General features: G+C 53.0%; 1 protein-coding gene across 1 annotated transcript in view; it reads left to right on the top strand.

The window, feature by feature from the left end:
- The window catches only part of LOC113217498 (ceramide kinase), an 81,735-nt gene extending 77,856 nt beyond the window's left edge, over positions 1-3,879 (top strand). The window contains exon 12 of the mRNA XM_052266720.1: positions 3,681-3,879. The gene's annotated coding sequence lies outside the window, so the exon portion shown is untranslated. The remainder of the gene's footprint in view (positions 1-3,680) is intronic.
- Positions 3,880-7,872: the final 3,993 nt, after the last annotated feature.

Raw genomic sequence — 7,872 nt, 5'->3', positions numbered from 1 at the left:
CGGGGTGTTGTCCGGCACGGAAAGCGTCCCGTGACACAATCAATCAAAGAGTAGTGTGTGCGCGTCGCGTTATACGTAGCCGGTGACGGGCGCTCATTAGAAAGTGAAGTGAAAAACGACAGTTTCGGCCTCGTCGCGCGCGGCCTCGTGAAAATTTCACGGTAATGTTGAGGTGGTCGCCGACGTAATGACTGGGGAAGAACACGTGGTCATTCCCTCCACGTGTCCGCTGAGACGCGCCCGCTTGTGGCGCGGAGCGGCGAGGGGGCAACAACTCCGGGAATCATGTGGTAAAAATTGACCGAAATCAACATAAATCGCTTAAACTAAACGGGAAACTAGCGGGACCGATACAAATTAGTCGAAATAAGCGTTTTCTATACCACTACAAAACCTAACGAATAAATGTGAGCGGACGGGAATCACTAGAAATCAGGTATGTGTGTGTTCACATCAGAAGGGAGTTATTGCGCCCTCGCGGAGCGAAGAACAGTTTGCCGCACACACTAAATGAGGAAGGACAATTTTTGTACGGAGGTTAAGTATGCCCCTATAACTCTAATCCGTATATAAATTTGTTACAGACAAAATAAAGCATTTGTATCTAGCCCAGGTACAAATTCACTGGAAAAACAAAGATACTAATTCCTACCTTTAACACGTTGAGTGCTACTTGACCACACGCGTGGTCACAATAACCCGTGTTTACTATCCCCCCTGGAACTCGACGTGTTAAAAGGCACAAGAACTGCCAAAGGCACCAATTTTTATCACTTTTTGGGATGTTTAGTGCCCTGAAGTGCCCCAGGAAAGGCACGACTTAACTTAGCACCTTTGTTCTACCAGTGTTGTACCTCCCCACAGACAAATTTGTATCCGATGAGCACAAGGACACATCACATCTAACGTAGGTCCAAATCTTCTTCCTCTCCATTTCGCTTTTGTGGCGACTCTGGTGAACAACCTCTACACGCATATATATGTGTGTTACACGCCGTGCCGGTCCCGCTAGCTTTCGGGGAATCGACTTATTTTCTATGTTTTCCCCCATAACAAACCATATTTCCTGTTTTCCCATTTTTTTGTGCCTCCCTCGTTGTTTCGATTGCAAGCTGGCGAGGCCACTAAAATAATAAAGGGCCACGCGGACCGCCTCCACCTTCTATTTCTCCCACTGTTTTGATGCATTGCGCCCCCCCTCCCCCCAAACAAGTGTCGCAAGGGGCGTGGCGGGGCGGGGTGGGGCGCGGTGTGCCGAAGCGTGGGTGCAGAGTGGCTCGGCGTGGCGCTGCGATGTGGGGCGCGGCGCGGCTCCTGTGTAAGCTATATGGGCTTTGTGTAGCGCCGCGCCCCGCCCCGCCGCGCCCCGCCGCGCCCCGCCTCACCACGCCAAGCCAAGCCACGCCACGCCATGTTCCACCCAGATATATGTGATTCCACTCAGGTAGAAGAGACGAGGGAGGATGAACAGATGAGAAGCGGAAAGAAAGAGATGGGAGGAGGAGAGTAGTGGGGAGGTATCCGAGGAGGGAGAAAAGGTGAGAGTATGGGAGAGTGAGAGGGGAAAGGAGGAAGGGGGGGGGGGTAGAACCAAAGGCTGCTGCTGCTGGATTGAGGCAGAGAGACTGTTCCGCGTGTGTGGTTGTACCGCACTGCGAGGCCGCGGGGCCGTGTGCCGGCCCCGTGCCACTGTGTGCCCCACACCGGCGCGCGCTGCCCCCCCCCCCCCCTCCCTCCAACCTTCCCTTTCACCGCCATACCGCCTTCTGCCGACTACACACTTTACGTTTGCAGATGTAAATCCCAATCCCGGAGCGCCCCGCGCCCCGGCGTGGATCCACCCCCGACATCGCGGTCCCGCAGAGAGAGAAAGGGAGGGGGGGGGGCTGCGTTACGCAGATATGTGGCAATGGCGGCAGAAGGGCAGCATTTTACGTGTATTCTTACTAAACAAACAGTTGGCTAGAGAGATGGGTGCGCACCGTACGTGACGAGTATATGGGTGCTTTGAGCAAGCGACGCAAAGCAGACGAGGGGTGAATAACTCCTGAATTATAGGTGTACAAATTTCGTGAATTGAAATTGAATAGGATTGAATTGATTGAATTTTTCTAAAATTGGTTTGGACGAATTTATAAATGCGTACATATGAGCATGTATACATTAATTGAAGTATACATGTCATGTGCGCTTATTTAAAGTATATAATCGAGTATAATGTACGCATTTGAATTGACAGAGTTCTTAAGTTGATGGATAACCAAGTAAGGGTTGTGCTCTCCTTTTTTTTGCGATCAATGTACACCCTTAACTTCTCTTATGTGGCCGGTCTAGGGCATCTAATAACCTCTTCTCTGTTGCGAAAAAAAAAAAATAGGTCGAGAATAGGTAGTGGCGCCGCCGCTTGGGCCGGTAAGCTCCTGCGAGATGAAGCGATAAGCCCCAGCCGTCAATAATTTATACTTTCTTAAGCACGCGGCCGCTGCCCCTGCCTAATTCAATTATATCCGCCCGCTTTGGCCCACCGGTTCTTTACGACGCAAATAAAAACTGCCGAAAAGGAGGAGGAGGAGAAGGAGAGGCGCGACACTGGGCTATATAAGGCGGGGAGATACCATCGGGTTCTTATACTTTTACTTAGATACTGTTTTCCTTTCGTTACCCCTCCGCGCCGCCCGCCGCCGCCACTCGTACAGTTGGGGGTCGCGAGGGTTCGCTATCCCCCCATCCCCTCTCCCCGGCCCCTTCCAACCCTCAGCTCAAAAGATGACCTCGAGGACGAACTCGACCCTATATACGCGTGGAAATGCCTAGCTCTCATTCATGCTTTCTTTTGCTAGGAGTATGATATCTCAAAACCCATCACTTATACTCATAACTTATTTTTGAACCATGTTTTAAAAATTAATTTTAATTTATTCGACGATTTAATGATTCCATTGTTGCCTAGTACTAAACGCATTTTAATATGACTCGTTCTAATGCTTTCTCTACGCGGTTGAAAAAATAAGTTAATAGTCATAGAAACTATATAAACAAACATATAAAAATGTTTTAAAATGCATTTCCTTGTGGTTCTGATTTGCAATTTCGAAAGTTTAACCCTTGCATATCTACACACACATACTCTCCCCTGTACCAAATTAATTTAAAATCCTCATAAAACAGATAATAAACTTTACTCTGCTCTATGACCCGTGCCTCTATAAAGAAACTGGCGCTAGGATGCCATAAAGCCGTGAGGTGTACGAAGCCGTCGCCGCCATGAGATAGCAGAACGAAGCGGACTGCCGAAGTCACGTCAGTGTCCTGTCGATACTCGTACAGGACTGGGGGAGCGACCGTAAGCCAACCCGGCCGGGAGAGGGCGTTCTCGGTTATTTGTTGACTATGCCAAAAACAAAAAACAAAAACTACTCCCGGAACCCATCATGTGTCAAGTTTAAGTTCAAGTTACATTAACCATCGCAATGCTCTCACGTTAGGTATCACTTTGCATAGAAGTCCCTGTGAGAAGCGCCGGATTAATAGTTCACTATGTACTCTGTAAAATGCAACAGTAGAACAGCGCCACTGACACAAGAGTGGAACGAATATGACCCACTCGTATAGGTGTCTGTTTCACCGCTGCATACAGAGTTCTGATAAATTGGAAGCTAATTTCCCTCTCTTTTGCCTAGGTTGAGGTGGCGCCCGATGGACTTCTATTCGCGGCGAGCTGTCGGTGCGGTCAAGATGGCGCCGTCGCCGCCACCGACCACGACGAGGCAAGGCGAGGGCGGCCGGGGGAGGTATTCCCACGGATAATGAAATTATTGACGCTTTTGGCGTTATGACCGATAAAACAGTGAGCATGCGCGTACACTGCGGCGCGGGGGTGCGGGCGGAGCGTTAACCCGTGACCACCACCGCCTCTCTCTCTCTCTCTCTCTCTCTCTCTCTCTCTCTCTCTCTCTCTCCCTCTCTCTCTCCTTTCTCTCTTTCTCTTCCTCTCTCCCTCCATCCCTTCCTCCATCACCCCCTTGCATCACCACCACCTGTCTCTTTCAACACCTTTGCGTCGCTTAGATGTTATATTACTTCTAAAAATAATGACGAGCAAATGTGTGGGATTTCTTAATCTTTTCTTGGAGTCACGCGCTGTCCTGGTCTTGAGACCGGGGACGTTACGTCGAAAAAGGAGAGGTAAAGAGTAAGCTTCGGAACAAAACCAGAGGGTCTCAGAGACGACACGGAAAGGAAAAGAAAAGGGGATAAAGAAAATGTGCTTTAAAAACTCGCCGTGGGCTGTGCACCTCCCTCTCACTCTCTCTCCTCTCTCTTACACCCATGTCTATCACGCACCCCACCCCTCCTTCTCCACCTCCACTCCTCGACACAATTCTTCCTTCCGTCCGTTCACTTGTTCCTACCGCCTCACCCCCTCCTCGCCCTTTCCCTCCCCTTTTCCACACACAATTCTTTCCCCCTATTTTCTCTCTTGCCTCTTTCTTCCGCCTCTCCCTCCACCCCCCCTCCATCTCTCCCGCTCTCTCGCACACACATACACACACACACACACACACACATGCACGCGTGTGCGTGGCTCACGCACCTCTCATACAGACGCGACTAGAATTTCTTCCATACCAATCACAACTGTGTGTTGTTTCATCGATGAATCAATCGGGTCTAGTCCGTAGTCTGCACATTCCCAGCCGAGCGGACCGGGCTGGCAGGCGGCGTGGGCTCCACCCCCCACCGACCCGCCTGTCAGTTTTCCTTGTTCTATTTCCAAACTTGAATCGCACAGAGTGTTGTTTGAGGATAAAAAAAGAAAAAACAACTCTAAAGCATGAAGCGCGGAGCTTCGTCTCTGAGCTGCGTTTGAACCTCACCTCTCACCTGCACAACTAAGAGAGTTGAACATTTGCAAACGCATTACTACGGAGTTCAACACGAGGCAGGGCAGGGCAAAGTTCCGAGGGGAAAACTTCAGTGCGTAGCTTGCTCGCATCGAACGGGCGGCGAGCTTCGGCCGACAGAGGGCTTCAGCGCTTGCTGCTTCATCGGCGGGGTGCGAGCTTCGCGGCCGGCGGCGGAGCTCGAGGCTTCATCCGCGCGGGAGATGAGCCTCTTCCGTTATGTATATTCCTTTCGAATGTATTCAGTGAATACTTTGGAGGGATTGGCGCGCCGAGGGGATTCCGTGGATCAGGAAACCGCTCGGCTCGGCGCGGGCCCCACAGGGTGCGCCCCACAGGGTGCGCCCCATAGGGTGCGCCCCATAGGCCACGGTGCGGGCCCCATAGGGCGCGCTGCGCTGCGCGGTAAACCTGATGAGGTATCATCCGCGGGGGTGGGGCGGAGGGCGTGGGAACGCGGCGGAGCGGGCCGGGCGGCCGTGCCGTGCGTGGGTTCGAACGCACCCGATGCGCCGATCATGTATGGGGCGGGAAATAATGTTGTCTCTGACGCTCTCAGTCACCGTGCTGCTCCACACCGAGGCGGTTAGACCATGCGGCCCCCGACCGTGCTGAAGACCCAGAGATTGTATTGTAGGCCGTGCTATGATATACACTACACTCTATAAAATTATTTTAAAATCACAATGAAAAAGTTTTTTCAGTTTCTCCTTGTCAAAACGGATTAACAAATTTCCATGCAAGTTAAAGTGGGAAAAGTGGGAAAGTGCGGGAAAACTTTGTAAACGTACAAAGTATTTCTGTTCGTTAACAGAATAAAATCCTTAGTTTACAAAGTAAGCTCTGCATTCTGTGAAAGAACAAGAGTGCTTTGTAAATAAAATAACCAGCGAGTTAATTTACAAACATTTTTACGGTGGTTTACTTATCCCCCTTGTTTTCTTGTCAGGGCTGGGGGGGGGGGCAGATCTGCATGACGTCTGCGCGGTGCCGCGATGGAACATGGGTGGTTCCTGCTTTTACGCCCGCGATTCGCGAAGGGCTATATGGGACTCAGTGTCCAGGAGGAGGGACGCTTCGTTCTAACCGCCTCGGTATGAAGGCCGTGCTGGGGAGGCCGTGCTGGCTGAGGCCGAGCCGAGTCGTATACGTATTCAGTTTCCTGAAGGCCGTACAGGCCGCGTAAAGGGCCTAAAAGGACGGGATGCACACCCATCTGTAGCTGGAGGACGGCCTGTAGGCCGCGGGCTGAAGAACATGCTGCGGATGCTCAGCTGGAGACACACACAAGGAATACTGGAGGGCTATATGCTTGGTTGTTATTCGACTCCCTGGAGTCTGGTGCTCTTCTTGCCTGGCGCCTGGAACGGGAGCAGCAGTAGCGCCGCTTGCGCGGAGAAGCTCAGTTCGGCTACACTGCTACACAGCTTTGAGCCGGCCGCAGCACTTCCTTGCCAAACCCTTTCAGCCACCGCGATGGCATCCATGAGGAGCAATCCTCCAGGTTGCTTCATCCTCCATCCGCAGCTCTGCTCAGCTCTGCTCAGCTCTGCTCCGCTCACCGCCTCCCTGCCCAGTGCCAGACTGCCGGCCCGGCCCGCCCCATCTCAGGTTTCGCGTTCGATATGATGCCCGGCCATGCCGATACGATTGCTGCTGGCAAGCCCGCTGTCCACATCGCAGAACGAGTGGGAGTGAGAGAGTGGCAGTGTAGCCGCTCGCCAACGGTGTCTTTCCTTATCCATTTCTTTTTTCCACCCCTCCCTTTGTCTCTTTCTCTCTGCTGATGCTTCATTGTGTTTTTCCCCCAGCTCTCCCATTAGATTTTCCCTTTGCGCCGCTCTTCACTCTGTTCTTTTCTCTTTTCCACCTGCATTTGTCTCTTCTCGGCCCCTTTCTTTTCACACCATCTCTCCCCTCTTCCGTATCTGCACACTCTTCCTCAGAAAGAACTGATGCTCCCCCCCACCCCCTCCCTCTAACCTCCTCGCCTGCTGTCACTCCACTGCCTCTCTCCAGAGATGACAGACACGCATTTGCTGCAGCCCCCGTGTTCCTGGCCTCCTTGCGGTGCTCCGCGCGCGAAGGGTAGTTTCTTTGGGGCGCCCTGCGCGCACCCCCGAGACACCCTCTGGACGCCCCCGGCGGCTGCAGTCGGCTTCGCGCGAACGTGCGAGGTAGAGGATGGGTCCCGGATGGAGCCGGGGCAGTGTCTTGCTGTCTGGGGCCCCAGTAAAGTTCTAGTAGAGTCCTGGTTAGGTTTCGGTAGAGTCCTAGGGGACCCCGGACCTGCCGTAGCAATGATATAGTTCCTGGCCCAGGAGAGTCCTGGCAGGGTCTTGGTAGAGTCCTTGTATTATCCTGGCGGAGTCCTGGGGTAATCTCAACAGGGTCTTTGGTGAAATCCAAGCCCTGGCGAGTTGCTGGCGGAATCGTAGAAGAGTTCTTAGAAGACCCTGTAGCGATCATGAAGTCCCTGGTAGAATCTTGTCAGAGTCTTGGTGGAGTCCTGGTAGAGCCCTGCTGGAGCCCCAGTGGAGCCGCAAGGAGCCTGGGTGGAGCCCTTCGTACATGGCTGGGACGGTGGTTATTAGCGGGACTCAAATCAATACCGGGCCAACACACATGCTCCTTGGCGCGGCCGCCGCCTTCGGCCGCCGAGCTGAGGCACTACTTGGAGGAGCGCTGGTCGCTCTCCTTCGCCTCCCGCCTTGTTCCCCCGGGCGGAGCCGGGCAGAGCGAACGAACTAAAAGACCCCCTCTCTCCCCCTCTCGTCTCTCCCCGCCCCCCTCCTCGCATGTCTCTCCCTCTCTGTCCTTCTCCTTCGTGCTCTGCCCCCTTTCGCCGTTTCCTTCTCTCTCAGCCATTCAACATCGGGATTGGATGTTTGCGTTCCCTTTTCATTTTTCTCATTTTTCCCCTCAAAATGGTGCGCCCCCTCCGCCGCCCGGGGTCCACCCCCTCCCC

Source organism: Frankliniella occidentalis, unplaced genomic scaffold (genome assembly GCF_000697945.3).
Source record: "Frankliniella occidentalis isolate FOCC.00 unplaced genomic scaffold, Focc_3.1 Scaffold42, whole genome shotgun sequence".
NCBI classification, from domain to species: domain Eukaryota; kingdom Metazoa; phylum Arthropoda; class Insecta; order Thysanoptera; family Thripidae; genus Frankliniella; species Frankliniella occidentalis.
The sequence above is the reverse complement of the archived record's forward strand: the minus strand, read 5'-3'. Positions and strand labels throughout refer to the sequence as shown.